General features: G+C 42.0%; 1 pseudogene; it reads left to right on the top strand.

Moving 5' to 3' along the window:
• The first annotated feature begins 6502 nt into the window (after positions 1-6502).
• LOC122008554 lies at positions 6503-15884 on the top strand (annotated as a pseudogene).
• Positions 15885-16542: the final 658 nt, after the last annotated feature.

Below are 16542 nucleotides of genomic sequence, written 5' to 3'. Positions count from 1 at the left end.
TTGCCATTGTCAATAATGATAAGCATGTTAACACTAGAAATCGATACATGTGCTTAGGAGCCAAGCATGTTAGCCTAGATAAGAAAAATTCTAGAAATGCTAACCCTAGAATTAACTCATCTAAGGCTAAGGAAAATCTAGATAGAAATCCCAAATCATCTAGACACATGCCTAGGAATACCTCAAAGAAAAATGATAAATCAAAACTTGAGGTATTAGAGAAAGAAAATCAAGTCTTGAGGTCAAGACTTGACTCTCTAGAAAAGGCTCTTAAGGATTTGACTCTAGGGTCTAGGGGTCAAAAACCCAAGTCCAAGGACAAGAAAGGTTTGGGTCACAAACCTAAGTCCCAATTGGTCAAACCCACTTATCATAATGTTTCATTCGATTATGGAACAAAACCTAGGGCTAGGAAGACCATTACCAAGGTCACAAGGAGTCACCCCTATAGTTGACCTTGATGAGACCCAAATGACCAAGGCTTTAAAGCCTAAGAGGGTCATTAGGAGGGTTGCTAGGGAAGTTATCCCTAGTGAATATTTAGTGAACCCAATGAGCTCTAATAGGTATTGGGTTCCTAGGAGCATCTTCTCTACCCCATAGATGGGTTAGAGAGTGTCAACTCCGATTAGAAGGGTAGTTAACCCAACTTTGAGGAAATTGACACTCAAGGAGCATTTTCAAGGTTTTGAGAACTTTTGAAAATGAAATGGAATTATCATTTACTCCTTTGAAGAGTTAAATGTGCCTAAAAGATTGGAAATTTCATTTTTAATCTCAATTGGCACAATTTGGAAAAATCTAGAGAACTCTCGAGGAAAAATGAAACATGCCAAGTTTTGAGGATAAATTTGATCTTTAAGTGGCATGAATTAATCTAGAGTTCAAGAAGTGTCAAAATTAGGATTTTGGCATTTAGGGGCAATCTAGGATTAATTTGAAGTTAGCCAAGTGGTTAAGGATACTTAGATAGGTAATCTAGGTATATTTATTTATGCTAAATCTTGCCATGATTGTTTGCCCTCACATGTCATGACATCATGTTTAGTTTTATTATCATTTGAAATGTCATGATAATGCTTAGGCTAGTTTTTATGTCATGTTTATTTAAGTTTCAAACTTTATGCCATGACATCATGACATTGACACATGTTTTCATTTATGATATCATTTTATGCCATGTCATCATCTCTTGCATTAATAATCAATTGAATTGATTTAAGGATGAAAAATACATTTTGATATTGAGATCAAATTTGTGTTTAGAAAATGCATGAGACCTTAGTCTAAGATACCTAAACCCATATCTCACATCAAAATTGTCATGGATGTGTTTGATACACTTTAGATGTGTGTGAGATATTAGTATCATGAATTAGGATCAAGGTGCATAGTTCTTGTACCTAACTGAGCATAATTCAAGAAATGGAGGATCATAGGGAAAGCTTGTGTACAAGTCATGTACATTTAGCCCTAAGATTATGGTCCTAAATTAAAAGGTTTAAAATCATTTTGAAATTGATTTGGAAAACCTTGATGAAGTCATCTTAGTGATTGCATTCATCATTGAACATTGTGATACAAAGTTGAGTTAAACTTGAACTATTTCAAAGTTTTTGAACTTTGTATCAAGATTGAAAAATGGAAGTTATTTTCATAGAAAACTATTTTTCCATGATAGTATATGTTATGAGGAATGTATCCTCAAAATTTTATAATTTTTAGAATTTTCTGTGATTTTCTAGAGGTTTCTGAATTTCGGGAGGAGAAAAATTCAGAAATCAGAATCAGAGGTCGTGGACCGATCAGGAGGTTCCCTGATCGGTCCAGGTCTGTGTGGATCGGTCACTGTGACCGATCCAGGGAATCCCTGATCGGTCTGGTGACCGATCAGGGCGTGCCAACTTGCTGAATTTCGACTGTTTGTCTGAAATTTCAGCTCGGGAAGTTGGTGTTTTGGATCTCTAAAGGGTTGAAACTTTCCGAGACATTGTTGGTGCAATGGTCAAGGGGGAGTTGATCTTTAGGGGGAATTTTACCTATGAGTCAAGGGGGAGTTGACTTTTAGGGGGAGTTACTCCTAAAGACTTGAGTGATATGGGATTATCACTAAGTTGATTGATAAGTTTAGTATCAAGGGGGAAATTAAGAGTTTCAATGAAAGGTATGGGACTTTCATTAGGAGGAAACTCTTGACCTTGATTCTCTCTTTTTGATGTGTGTCAAAAAGGGGGAGAGTGTTGGAGAATGGGAGATTGTTCTAGATAATGTTCAAGGAAGAACATTGGGAAACCTAAGTTAGGTTATCGGATTAACCTAACTTGATTATGGTTTTGTCAAACATCAAAAAGGGGGAGATTATTGGTGCAACCATAGGTCAAGGTTGACCTGACTCGAGTTGACCTGACTCGAGTTGTATTTTGATGTTTGACTTAGGAAGATTGTTGGTGCAACCTTAGGTCAAGGTTGACCTAGTTGAGTTGTATTTTGATGTTTGACACTCGTGGAAGAGTTGTATTCTTGATATGGGACAAGAATAGAAATTTGGGAGATTATTGGTGCAACCGTAGGTCAAGGTTGACCTGGTTGACCTGATTCGGGAAAGAGTCCAAATATGGAGACTTGTCAACGAAAAAGTCCAAGCAGGGAACTTGGCACTGGAAAAGTCCAAGCAGGGAGCTTGGCACGCGAAAAGTCCAAGTGTGGAGACTTGGCACGGGAAAAGTCCAAGTATGGAGACTTGGCACGGAGAAGTCCAAGCAGGGAGCTTGGCACGAGGGAAAGTCCTAACTAGGATGTTAGGCAGTTGGAAAGTCCTGGTGAGTGAAACCAGGCAGTGGGAAATTCCTAACTGGGATGTTAGGCAGTTGGAAAGTCCTGGTGAGTAAAACCAGGTAATGGGAAAGTCCTAACTGGGATGTTAGGCAGGGAAGTCCCGTGAGTGAAGCAGGCGGTAGAAGTCCTAATGGGATGTTAGGCGGTTGGAAAGTCTGGTGAGTAAAACCAGGTTGGGAAAGTCCTAACTGGATGTTAGGCGGGTGGAAGTCCCGGTGAGGAAGTGAGGAGAAAGTCCTAACGGGATGTTAGGCGGATGGAAATGAGTGAAGCCAGGTGAAAGTCTGGGTGAGTGAAGCCGGGCAAGGGAAAATCCAGATGGATCAAGGGTGATCGGACATCTGGTGTTGAGAAGGTCAAGTAGGTCAAGGGAGTGACCGGATACTTGACACGAAGAGAAAAGTCCAAGTGGGTCAAAGGGATTGACCGGACACTTGGTGGGGAGTCTTAGCAGGTCAAGGGAGTGATCGGACGCTAAGCATGATGTACCAACAGGTCAAAGTTGACCGGATGTTGGTGTGAGAGACTTGAGACTTGGTTTGGACAAAAACCAAGCTCTGGATCAATCAGTGGATCGATCCAGTGATACACTGGGTATCTGGATCGGTCTAGTGACCGATCAGTAACCAAACAGCATGCTGCTGTATGTTATCTGATCGGTCTGCAGACCGATCAGAAAGTGAACAGAAGGCAAAGAGAAAAGGAGGGGATCGGTCTGTGGACCGATCCACATGAACCCTGATCGGTGCACAGACCGATCAGGAGACGAACAGAGACTCTCTGTGAGTGGACTGATCGATCTGGGGACCGATCAGCATGGAGTCTGATCGGTCCCCATGACCGATCAGAGAGACTCTGGACCGATCAGGGTGGAGCCTGATCGGTCCAGATCCTAGCCGTTGCGACACAACGGCTAGCTTCTGGCTTCTTCTTCGCTGTCTTCTGCAGGTTATAAAAGGAGATCGAGGCTTCTCTTCTGTTTCTTCTTCCTCCTTTTTTCTTCCTACTGAGCTACTGCTGTGTATTGAGCTTTGCTGAGCTCGAGCTTCGTGTGAGCTTCATCTTCATCGGCTGGTCCCTGCTGCTGTAGGCGTCTTGTGAAGCTGCTGCTTCATCCAGTCGAAGAGGAGAAGGCAAGCGAGTGTTTTTACATTTATATTGTTCTTGTTTTCTTTCTCTATTGGTCGTACTCCATTCTTGCTGTTGCAAGAAGTAGTTGTGGCGAGGTTTCTCCACCCATAAGGAGCTCATATTTAGCCGGTTCTCCGGGGACTCATCCACCGACGGATTGGTAGGCTTCGTCCACCTTACGGACACGCCGAGGAGTAGGAGTTCATCTCCGAACCTCGTTACATCGGTTTGTTTTTCTTCTCCTTAGTTTCTTCCTTGTATTTCCGCTGCGACTAACCCTAACTGTAGGAAGAACGCGAGAATTTGGGGCGGCTATTCACACCCCCTCTCTAGCCGAGTACGAACGATCCTAACACCTATCCCTTTTATCGCTTGGTATTCTTCTTTTCTAGCAGATTCTTTCATCTTCCAGAAAGAGAAGCAAGGGGTCCGGTCGATGACCCGGGCAAGCCAATTTTAGCTTTGACTCTGCCAAGGATCTCTCCATAAGTGTGTATTGTTCCCCTAGGTTTCGGCACTCGAGAGTTCGTCGACCCCTTTACGATCTTGCCCTCTCCATAGCTCGACGGAAAGGACAAAGGTCTTAATTGCAAGAGTTGCCAATGCCAAGGATCAAAAGGCCAGGAGATGCCAGGACAGTGAACTACCTTCAATCATTCAGAGCTCCACCTCATCATCCATTCCCCGATGCTGAGTGGGCACAAATATGTGAATTGGTCAGGAACCACAGAATTTTGATGTACCTATCTCTCTTATTCAACAACAGATAAGCAAAGCTACAGACGAAAGATGTACATTCCTGGTTCGGAAAAGTCGAAATCTTCTTTTCTAGAGCTTAAGAGTCAATCTCTGAATTCATCCCTACCTCCCGCAGACAGACTCTCAACATCTCTTTCCATAGGGTGAAAAGCACTAGTGCTGATCCTCTTTCTGTGCTTTTGGAACTCTTATTTCACTTGCACCACTCAACTATTCGCAGACAGAGCGAGGCTCCTAGCCCCAAAAAAGAACATCATGTGCGATTGGGGAATGTATAAGGGAATGGTACGACGGAATTCAAAGAGTGAAAGAGTGCGTAATGACGGGAATTAGATGGAAGGGTCTGTGGCCTATTCGCTACAGTCTCACATGTTTAATGATGGGCTAGGCTAGCCTAGGGTCCCTCGAGCACTCAACCTCTACCTACTAACTTCAAGTAATGGCTCTTCACGATAGCCTATCAAACCTTATCCGGTGGAGCCTGGACTGGATAGCCCCAACTGCTCGACACCGGGGGTCCAAAAGCTTTAGCTCTCGCTTCAGCTTCCATCTTCTGTGTAATCGTATATTTCCTCGGCTTTTGCTGATCCTGATGCGCCTCTTTCGATTTCTTTTCCAGTTGATTCTACGGATGGGGATTCGATTCGTATGCTTCCACGGATGAAAGAAGCATCTTTGGATGATTATGCTGACTATTCTTCCCTTCCTACCTGCCCCTCCCTATCTTCCGACCGGGTAAAGGCACGATAAGTGTGTTTATGAGTGCTAAAATACTGTCTTCTTTTTCGACAACTTAAGTATATAGTATCAAGAATAAGTTGACAACGCCCCCTTCGCCTTTCGGCTCAGCTCTTCGCCCCTTCGCCTTTCGGCTCAGCTCTTCGCCCCTCTTCTTAAATTACAGTAAAACGAGCTCTATCTTAGGATACCCTCTCGCATGCGATAACGCTCGAGCCTATCGAAAATATCTATCTCCTTAACTATAAAACAATCCCTTCGACCCTTGCTTTCGGGCGAAGTGCTTTCGTACCATGCCTGTCATTATAGAGTAAAACAGTCGATTCCATAGGCAACTTGATTCGCCTGACGCTTCTTTCTTTGTCAGTGCAGTGCCATATCAAGAAGGGAATAATCTCATTCAACAGCTTACTAATAGAGGATAGGATTTTATGCGAATGAGGCTTTCGCGCACCACCCAATTTAGTCTAATATGAGGGTTGGAATGATCACCGGATCAAGCACACAGATAGGAGAAGACCAGCGTCAGCAGCAACGGTAGCAAGATGAGTAGATTTCAAGTGTTCAAGCAAGCCGAAAAGCACTCGTTCTCCAACTTAAGCTGTTCAGAGTGAATCCCTTTCTGTTCTGCTGCCGAAGTAGAGTCCCTTGAGCACCGATGGAATGTGATTCGCTGCTCTAATTCAGCTTGTGCATTTGGCTAATAAGTGGACTTTGAAGTAGGCTTCACTGTATATTTGTGCATGAGATATTGACGTTGGATGCCCTATGAAAAAGAAGGAACGAGTGATAACGACGTCGCCTATTATCGAATAAGTCTCAGTGTGGCACTAATCCTCATGATAATCCTCATTAATAGAATCTTCTAGAATGAACGGGATTCACACTATAAAATTCCAAAACTTGATTTTCTTACATCATGGAGAGCCCGGCAGGAAAGACACTTTTTACATAACCGAGTATGAGGGAAATATTGACACAGAAGTCGAAACTCTCCCATCTCCCATTATTATTATATATAATTATTAGTAGGGTATAGATTACTTTTTATTCATTCCGAGTTTGAAAGAGTTCCTTTCCTCTGGTTCAATCAAGAGGGGGCGACGACATGCTTTTCTCATCCACGAATCCTTGAAATACTATTGTCCCTTTCTGTATTGCTATCCTTTGTTTGTTGTATTTTTATAGAACATCTTTTTTCAGATAGAGTATAGGGGAAACCTTTCAAGGAATAATCTTTTTCGTAGTTATGCTTTTCCATGATGACTAAGAAGAGGAAAATAAAAAATTTCACTTCGAATTTCGGACCTCAACATCCTGCTGCTCATGGTGTTTCACGATTAGTATTGGAAATGAACGGAGAAATGATGGAACGTGCGGAACCACATATTGGATTACTCCAGTGCGGCATGAAGCCGCTGATGCCAAGTCGGCTCCTATGCTGTTAGCTATGCCCTACTTTGCTTGGTCCCCCGACACGGTGGAGTTTTTTTCCGTAGCACATCATGAACACCGAGCTAATGGGCGGTTGAGCAACTCAAGCAAACCACCAACATGGGACAGCAGGAATAAGGTTGTGAAGGTGGCCTCGTTATCCACATCTCTGGTTGAATGAAGGACTCAAACGGGTTTTCATGAGCGTTGGCGGGTCCTGGAGTGCCTGTCAAGAGCGCTAGCGCCCGGGGTGATCATCACCACCTGCACCTCACATCTCGGCGCAGTGGAACGTGTAACCCGCCTGCTGTCTCATTCAACTACATTTGTTCCTGTAATCTATAGCCTAACAGAACGCAGCAGCGAGTTTTTTCAGCGGAGAGTATGGATGGCACTTCTGGAAAAAGACCATCTAGCGAAAAGGCCGCTGGCGCGAAACATGGTAAGCTTTAGCCGTGAGAGCATAGGGAGCCCAGACGGTGTAAGAGCCAGGGTAGGCCGGTTGATGGAAAGAAAAAGTTTTTCCACTATTATCAGGCCGGAAGCATATTCATTCTTGGGGCGAAGAAAGTCAATTTCATACCATAAAGAGTCAATGGTACGACAAATAGCGCTACTTACATGTGAATTCGTTTCCGAGGTCGAGCAGTCTCAATGTCACTACAGGATTTCAAATGGCGTGAGCCGCATGCGAGGAAACCCGCACGTACGTAAGGGGATCTGGTCGAAAGAATGGACGGCACCCACCCGACTAGAGGAACTGAAAAATTAATAGAGTACAAAACTTATCTTCAAGCTTTACCTTATTTTGATCGTTTAGAGGGCGATCGCGTAGTCACTGAATGAAGTTCTCCATTTCTTTCGGCTTCGGAGGTGGCACAGTGAGGCATAGAAGAGAGGACTAAGTGACATATGTAAGATAAGATGTCGACGACAACAACATGTCTTAGAAGAGAAGAATAAGGAGATAACAGATGGAGCCCACTAACTACAACTACATCCCTGAGCGGCAGTCAAACGGAGGTATGAATGCAAGATGCCAGCGGAATGATCGACCGTACAGAAGCTAGGATAGGACTTTTTTTTCCTTTTATTTCGGAGATATAAAGCGAGTGCACCGGAAAAGAGGTCATTCTATGGCGAAGCATTCGAAGCATAACTGCAAACTCATACGATCTTATCTTTGAATTTTCCGAAAGAAAGGTGCATTCGATGGAACCGGTGAACTACACTTGCTTCTGGATAGATGTGTGGGACAGAGGGCTCATGATATCTACTGCCCAACTTTCCTACTTTCTCTTCTTTGATAATCGGAGAGTGGGCAAAAGATAAAGAGGCCCTCATACGGAGTCGCACACTTACTTGAGCAGTGCGGGAGACTGGGCAATGAAAAAACCTAAAAAACCTGTTAGGATTATCCTACCAGCCAGGTTCGAAGAGAGCCTGGCCTTCTGGTAGGACTCATACCAGGGAAAGTCGAAAGGCAAAAAAAAATGAAAAGCGCTTATAAATAAGGTCAGGTCAGGCAAAGGTAAGACTAAGAATGACGAAGAAAGGCAGCTCAGTAGGAAAGAAAATCGTCAAGGATGATTTCTTTGTTGGCGAAACGAAGGGCGCCAGTGATTCTCTGAGCCGGTCTGGACCTCAGGAAACTGATCGAGATAGATGACAGCGCCTTTTTCCTCTCTTCCTTTCCGGTTGGGCAAGACTCTCTTATGGCCTTTATCACTTCCGGCTCGACCCGAAAAAGAGAAGCTAGAGCCTCTTTTTCAGATCCATTCATTTCTGAAAGCAGAGGGGATCAATCCAGACCCACAAAAAAAACCTAAAACAGCAAGAATAAAAGTACCAAAAGCATATACGAGATGCTTTGAGCGGCTAAAATCTTGAAAAGGTGACCAGAAGACTAAAGACTAGTTGTTACACTGCTATTTTGAAGATCCTTGAAGAGCTAAAGTGACTAAGGGTAAGATAGTCAAGTAACTCAAGTGGGAGAGCCGTGTTATGGGTAACCTTATAGCACGGTTCAGAGAGCACTTGCGTATGTAATGCAAGTGAACGTATACGAAAAAGCTATATTTAATTTGAGTTCTTTGTTCCGTCGTCGACCCTATCTATGTTTCTATGATGGCCCAAGAACACGCTTATTCTTCAGCCATAGAAAGACTTTTGAATTGCGAGGTACCCTTACGAGCTTAATATATACGAGTGTTATTTCGTGAAATAACTCGAATTTCAAATCATTCACTTGCTTTAACTACTCATGCTATGGATGTGGGAGCATTAACTCCATTCTTGTGGGCTTTTGAGGAACGGGAAAAATTGTTGGAATTCTATGAAAGAGTCTCGGGGGGCCAGGATGCATGCCAGTTTCATACGACCAGATGGAGTGGCACAAGATCTGCCTCTTGGCTTATGTCGAGATATTGATTCCTTCACACAACAATTTGCTTCTCGTATTGACGAATTAGAAGAGATGTCAATCGGCAACCGTATCTGGAAAGAACGATTAATGGATATTGGCACTGTCTCTGCACAACAAGCAAAATATTGGGGATTCAGTGGTGTAATGTTAAGAGGTCGTGTGACATGTAAACATTGATAGTAATATGGGAAAAGTTCCCATCAAGCAACAACGGTTCTACCCGACCCTACGAAAGCATGCAGTTAGTGAAGACTTGGCATTATAAGAGCAAAAGGCCCATAGGGATAGGGTGAGCTGAGGGAGGGCAGCGTAAGTGAGCGAATGTGTGTAAGCCCAGTCAAATTCAATTTGTCCTACGGACTATGAACGGATTTCGTCTCTGGTCTCTGGGCACGTCGGAACCGCATGAGTTCACTTGGGTAGACCACGGTCCGCCAACATCTGCATAGATTAGGTGCTATTGATGGAACTGTTGGTTGCTACTCGGAAAACCTAGAGGTTCCACTGTACAAAAATTTTGTACAAAGGTTTGAACCTTTTCCTAGCTACCATGTGTTTTTTAAATTAAATTTTGGATCGCCTGCGGAACTTAACACATTTGATCCAAAACTTAATCTATTTGTTCTTTTAGGTTTTGACTTGGATCTCCTGCGGAACTTAACACTTTCGACCCAAGTCACCTTAAGTTATTAATTCCATTAAATATTAATTTCCATAATTGGTTCCCAGTACTGACGTGGCGAGGCACATGACCTTCTTGGATATGGGAGCAACCACCACCGACTAGACAAAACCTTTTATGGAAAGATAATATTTAATTTCCTAAAATAACTTTAGGTTAACCGAAAAGAACAATCAAATCACAAGGAAAAGAAAAAACAAAAGAACACAACATCGAAAAACATATTCGAAATACTAGAATCGTAAGCCTCTTGTATTTGGTATTATTTCCATAAATAACTAGTATGATGCGGAAAGGAAAAATTACTAGTTATACCTTCTAGAAAGACCTCTTGATCTTCTACCGTATTCCTCTTCTAACCTCGGACGTTGTGTGGACAACGATCTTCCGAGATGAAAAACCACCAACCACCTTCTCCTCCTAGCTAGGTTCGGCCACGACAAAGAAGCTTTACCAAGGATGAAGAACAAATCACCAACCAAGCTCCAAGGGATGCAAGCTTTCTCTCCTTCTTCTTCTTCTTCTCCAAGTAGTATCCGGCCACCACAAAAGCTCCAAGCCAAGAGAAAGGTTCGGCCACCACAAAGAAGAAGAGGGGAAGAGAGGTTGGCCGGCCACACCAAGGAATAAGAGAGGGAGAAAAATAATAGAGGTTGTCACCAATGAAGGCACCCCCACCCCTTCTTTTATATTCCTTAGCCTTGGTAAATTAGGAAATTTAATTACAATAAAATTTCCTTAATTTCCTTGACATGATTTAATTGAGAAAAATAAAATAAAATTTCCCAATTAAACTTGTGATGACCGGCCACAATAAAAAGAACAAATTAGGAGAATTTCAATCAACAATTAAAACTTCCTTATTTATCTTTGGAAATTTTAAAAAATAAAATTTCCTTTTAAAATCCCTTCATGGTTGATAAAAAGAAATTTCTATAATTTTAATTTTCAACATGTGAATAATTTTTCAAAGAGAAAAAAATAAAATATCTTTCCAATGTACAAATAAGGAAAGAGATCTAATCTCTTTCTTTTAATCTTTTGTAGATCTTTTTAAAGAGAGATATTTTAATTTTAATTCTCTGTAATAAATTATATCTTCCACATAATAAAAATTAAAATTAAAATTCTTTTTAATTTAATTATGGCCGGCCCCTCTAGCTTGGGTTCAAGCTAGGGCCGGCCACCCTAAACCAAGCTTAGGTCGACCCTAGCTTGATCCCCAAGCTAGCTTGGCCGGCCTCCTTTAAGTGGGTATAGGTGGGTATAGTACTCTATAAATAAGAGGCTACGATAGGGACCGAGAGGAGGAATTGGTTTTGGTCTCCCGATAAAATTAAGCATCCCGTGTTCGCCCCGAACACACAACTTAATTTTATCAATAATAATTCATTCCACTAGAGAACTATTATTGAATTACCGCACCAATCCCAAATTACATTTTTGGGCTCCTTCTTATTATGAGTGTGTTAGTCTCCCTGTGTTTAAGATATCGAATGTCCACTAATTAAGTGTGATCCTGTCCGAAAGCTGAGTCGGACGAAGGCTGGTCACGACGGACTGGTCGTTGACGGAAAGTCTCGGGCGATCTGGCTCCCACGGGCGGCTGACGATGCTACAGGTCCCTGCACACACTCAGACGATCCCCCTCATCACGTTAGAGACTAGAACCCAGGGAAAAATTCCCCGGATCAGGCCCTCCGACGCTCAAGTCAGGTACTTTTTCCCCAGCCAAAAAATGTAGAAAGAAGGAAAAAAACTGACTGAAAGTGAAAAGCTGTGGAAAAAAGGTGACGAGAGAGAGACAGTCTGTGTGTGCGTCTGTCTGTCTCGACGTCTATGCGTACCTGCGTACGAAAAAGTCCCTTCCTTTTATGCCTCCCCGCTTCTAGAACCTGCAAGCCTGTCAGAAAGCGTTAGACGCTAGGCTTTGTCGCATAGTCCCGGACACCTGTCCCGCTGCCACTGGTTACGAAAGCATCTTCTTGTTTAGGAACCTCCGCCTTTACACATAGGTTTTGTCTTGTAGTGAAGGACATCTGTCGCGTTGCCATTGGTTGTGAAAGCATCTTCTCGTTTAGAAACCTCTGCCTTCGCACTCATTGCTGGTATGTAATGATTACCCCTTGACGGTCAACTGTGCTTCTCCGACTCCCGCACGGCTTAGCTTATCCGATCTATTGTGGTCTGCTTCTACCTCGCCTCCTTTGATCAGACCCAACCCCTAAGCATCACCTGCCACCCAGGCTGACTCTGAACAGCTCTACCGATCCCGATCTATGATTTGTGACTTGTACTCCCGGGCCTTCGAATCACAGACCTGCCGGCTTGACTCGCCTCTACACAGCTCTACTACTTCCGACCTGTGCCTTGTGACTTGCACTTCCGGGCCTTCGAATCGCAGACCTGCCGGCTTGACTCGCCTCTACACAGCTCTACTACTTCCGACCTGTGCCTTGTGACTTGCACTTCCGAGCCTTCGAATCGCAGATCTACCGGCTTGTCTCGCTTCTACACAGCTCTACTACTTCCGACCTGTGCCTTGTGACTTGTACTTCTGGGCCTTTGAATCGCAGGCCTGGAGATTGAGCTGTCTCTAAGCAGCTCTGCCGATCCTGACCTGTGTTTTGCGCTTTGCCTGTAGTCTCCTTTTGTCTTTCAACTACTTTGCCCCCTTGATCGACACGTCTGCCTGACCTCTGACTGCCGCATATACTTGACTTTGACTGCCCAATCAGCTTGACTATTGATTGCCAAGTCACCTTGACTACTGACTGCCAGATCATCTTGACTTTTAACTGCTATATAACTTTGACCCTTCGCACCCCTTCCTTTTGGCCCCCTCCATCGCCAGCCGTATCAAAGTGAGTTACTGACAACTCATTTAATTAATATCTTAGTCCAAGAGTAGTATCACTCAACCTTATCGTCATGTCGGACTAAGTCCACCTGCAGGGTTTAACATGACAATCCTTATGAGTTCCCCTTAGGGACATTATCAACCTAGTATCTCTAGGACACAGTTTTCTTGTATAATCAACAACACACACTATAAGTGATATCATTTCCCAATTTATCAAGCTTATTGATTCATCGAACTAAATCTCACCCATTGATAAATTAAAGAAATAAATATCAAATATATGTGCTTGTTATTATATTAGGATTAAGAGCACACACTTCCATAATAACCGAGGTATTTGTTCCTTTATAAAGTCAGTATAAAAGAAACGACCTCAAATGGTCCTACTCAATACACTTTGAGTGTACTAGTGTAATTATATAGTCAAGATAAACTAATTCCTAATTACACTATGACCTTCCAATGGTTTGTTCCTTTTCATTTTGGTCATGAGCTACTGTTTATAATTTATAAGGTACTGATAACATCATCTTCTGCATGTGACACCACATACTATGTTATCTACAATATAAATTAATTGAACAACTACAAACAAATGTAGATAATTTGACCAAATGTGATTCTTTATTCAAAATAAATGTTTACAAAAGCTTAGGCTTTCAGTATACATTCTAACAGGAACATGGTAAGCCTATCTTTCTCCATATGGAAGTGCTACAGGCACATAGAGATGTGGATAGAGGAAGCCTCAAAAAGCGAAGGCCGAGCAGTAGGTCACGTTACTTGTACCGAGTTGGTGGCTGACTAGGCTTTTTCCTTGATCAAAGCAGATCAGCTCGCATTCTTGTTATCCAAAAGTCGGTCGAATCGGGTAGGTCCCTACCTAGAACGTCAAATCAAATTTTATATATATATATATATATATATATATATATATATATATATATATTTAATTTATATTATTACGTCAAATTGATTCTAGAAAAAAAAAAGGATCTGTTTAGTGTACTCCGCCAACATTTTCTTTATTCCCCTTTTACTCAGACTAAAATAGAAGCTAAACCAAAAAATTTCGTACAACTGTAGCCAAATTGTCTAGTCTGATTTTTTCGGTCATAACTATTCGAGCCGTATGAAGGGAAACTTTCACGTACAGTTCCTTTTTCTTTTTTGGGAAGGAACTCGGCAGGGTCACCCCATTTACTTCACTTAGGCCCAAGCCAAGTAAGTGGGGGCATACCCATCCCAACCAGGGGAATGCTGGAACTTGCGAAAAGCAGCACCTTACGATGTTCATGACCAATTGGATCCTGACGTACCAGTAGAGAGGAGATCGTTATGATTGTTATTGTCTCCGTATTAAAGAGATGCGACAAAGTGTTCGAATCATTGTGCAATGTCCTAATCAAATGCCTAGTGGCATGATCAAAGCTGATGATCATAAGCTATGTCCTCCATTACGATGTCGAATGAAACTATCCATGGAATCATGCGCCGTGTGAAACGTAAGATCATTGCCGTTCTTAACCGAGACTCAGGTTAAGCTCCATCTCGAAACCGTCGTAGGGTTTAGAAGTCAAGCATTCCAAAGTTGGCGCATCTCGTTGGGCGTATAGAAGCATTGGAATTTGAAACCCCTTGTTTTCCCAGCGCTTCCGGTTCTTCGGATAAATCATTGCCTTCTTTATTGATTTGTTTTGGGAAAATGATTCGTTACAGTTGGGAAGCTATACATCAAGTTAGTGGCTGGATGAGGATAACTAAGCTAACACGCAGGAGTTGGCTGCTGGCAGGTGTGCCTTACTGAACACGAACGAACAGTAGCGTTCGTGGTGGTGCTTAAGGATTCCAATGTACTCCATCTAAAATCAGAACGAGCTTGCCAACGGACCACTGCCGTCCCATTCTTGAATAAGCTTGAGTGCTGCCATCTTATCCACTGAATTAGCTAAAAACTCTTTACTTTGGGTCGAAGCATTAACTATACTTAACTAAAAAAAACCTGGAAAGGCGGCGGCATAGGAACCACGGGACCTCCACTAGTAAAGGGATATAAAGTTTTCTGGGTTTTAATGCCTTTCTTTTGACTTTTAGGTTCTGGATACGAGATCCTCCTAGTAGACTGCATAAAATCCAGCCGAGAGAGAGCAGTCTTTGAAAGTAACAGGTTGGGAAACCAAGAAAAGGCGAAGCATTATCTTTTATTTAAAAATTTGTCCACCTTCTGATTGATTATTCGTAGCACTAAAAGTTCGTTGTGTTGTGGTTACGCGCATTGGGAAAACGTCATAGTGACGGGAAATCAGCTCCATTAACTTGGAGTAGAAGCTGCAGAATAAAAACTCTTTTTTCCGAAAAGCGGAGTGGACTGTGTCTCTATAACTTCATTTTGATCTGTCATTTAGAAAAGAAATACCCGCTTCAACCGCTGCCCTGCGCTGATAAAGAAAAGCTAAAATCAATCTATGATAAAACAAATGGTTAGCAAAATGAAGACTCAGAAAAGCTGTAGTAGCGTTGAAATCCGATTTGACTCTGAAGCCAAGGACGCTTAGCCTTTATCTAATCTTAACGAAGACGCGTAACTTGGAAAAGAATCTATAGATAGAAAGCCCTATGATGGGAAACTACCAAGTTAGGTTTGGAGAGAGACCGTTATATTAAAAGAAAAGTGAAAAGAGGGGAAAGAAATTTAAGTTTTGATTTTAATAGCAGGTCCTGGCCAAATGACTACAAGATCATCGGTCTACTCTACCTCAATTCACCTTTTTGAACTTTATACAAAAGGTTTTTTCGTACCAGCTTCTTCTACCTATACCGCTGTTGAAGCACCCAAAGGGGAATTTGGTGTCTTTCTGGTCAGTAATTACAACAATTGTCCCTACCGTTGTCAAATAAGAGCACCAGGTTTTGCCCATTCACAAGGACTCGATTTTATGTCCAAACATCACATGTCAGCATATGTGGTTACCATCATAGGTACTCAATATCTTGTGTTTGGAGAGGTGGATAGATAGGACTACTAGTTGCTCGATCAGGGTTATAGTTTTATTTCGAGCCAAAAAAAACTAGAATGTGTGTTTTCATCTAAATTTCTGATCATTGACTTTTTTTTCGTTAGATTTCAAATTGATAAAAACATTCAACGTCGCTTTTGCTCGTACCTCAAAATTTAAATGATGAAAGAAACAGTTTCCTTCCAAGGTAGGCATGATAGAATAAATTGGATTGAGAAATATCAACACAAAACTTATGCATTCTATTCAAATTCTTAAGAAATTATAAATTGGATAGACAGAAAATTACGGAAGCGTACCAGAATCCATAGTATGAAGTCGATTTGGACAAGATCTTCAATTTGCAAATCTTCCTTAGTATCCAGAGAGTTTTGTCGATGAGGAAACAAAACAAAAACATGATATGCAAACTGGGACCATAACTCTTATTTATAGAAGCCTAAGTTGCTCATTTCTAATTTGGCTCCTCAACAAATTAGAAATTGCACATGGTATCCACATTAATTTATTCATAAAATTAAACCCTTAAGTCATATTCCTTAATCGTAAATTAGATCACATTAAACTATGACTTCTTTAATTGATGACATTAGACATTTATAATTACAATTATGGTCCCAAAATTCTAACAATCTCCCACTGGACCATATGTGTAAAC

Source organism: Zingiber officinale, chromosome 8A, assembly GCF_018446385.1.
Source record: "Zingiber officinale cultivar Zhangliang chromosome 8A, Zo_v1.1, whole genome shotgun sequence".
Taxonomy (NCBI): domain Eukaryota; kingdom Viridiplantae; phylum Streptophyta; class Magnoliopsida; order Zingiberales; family Zingiberaceae; genus Zingiber; species Zingiber officinale.
Note: the sequence above shows the minus strand (reverse complement) of the source record. Positions and strands in the feature narration are given on the sequence as shown.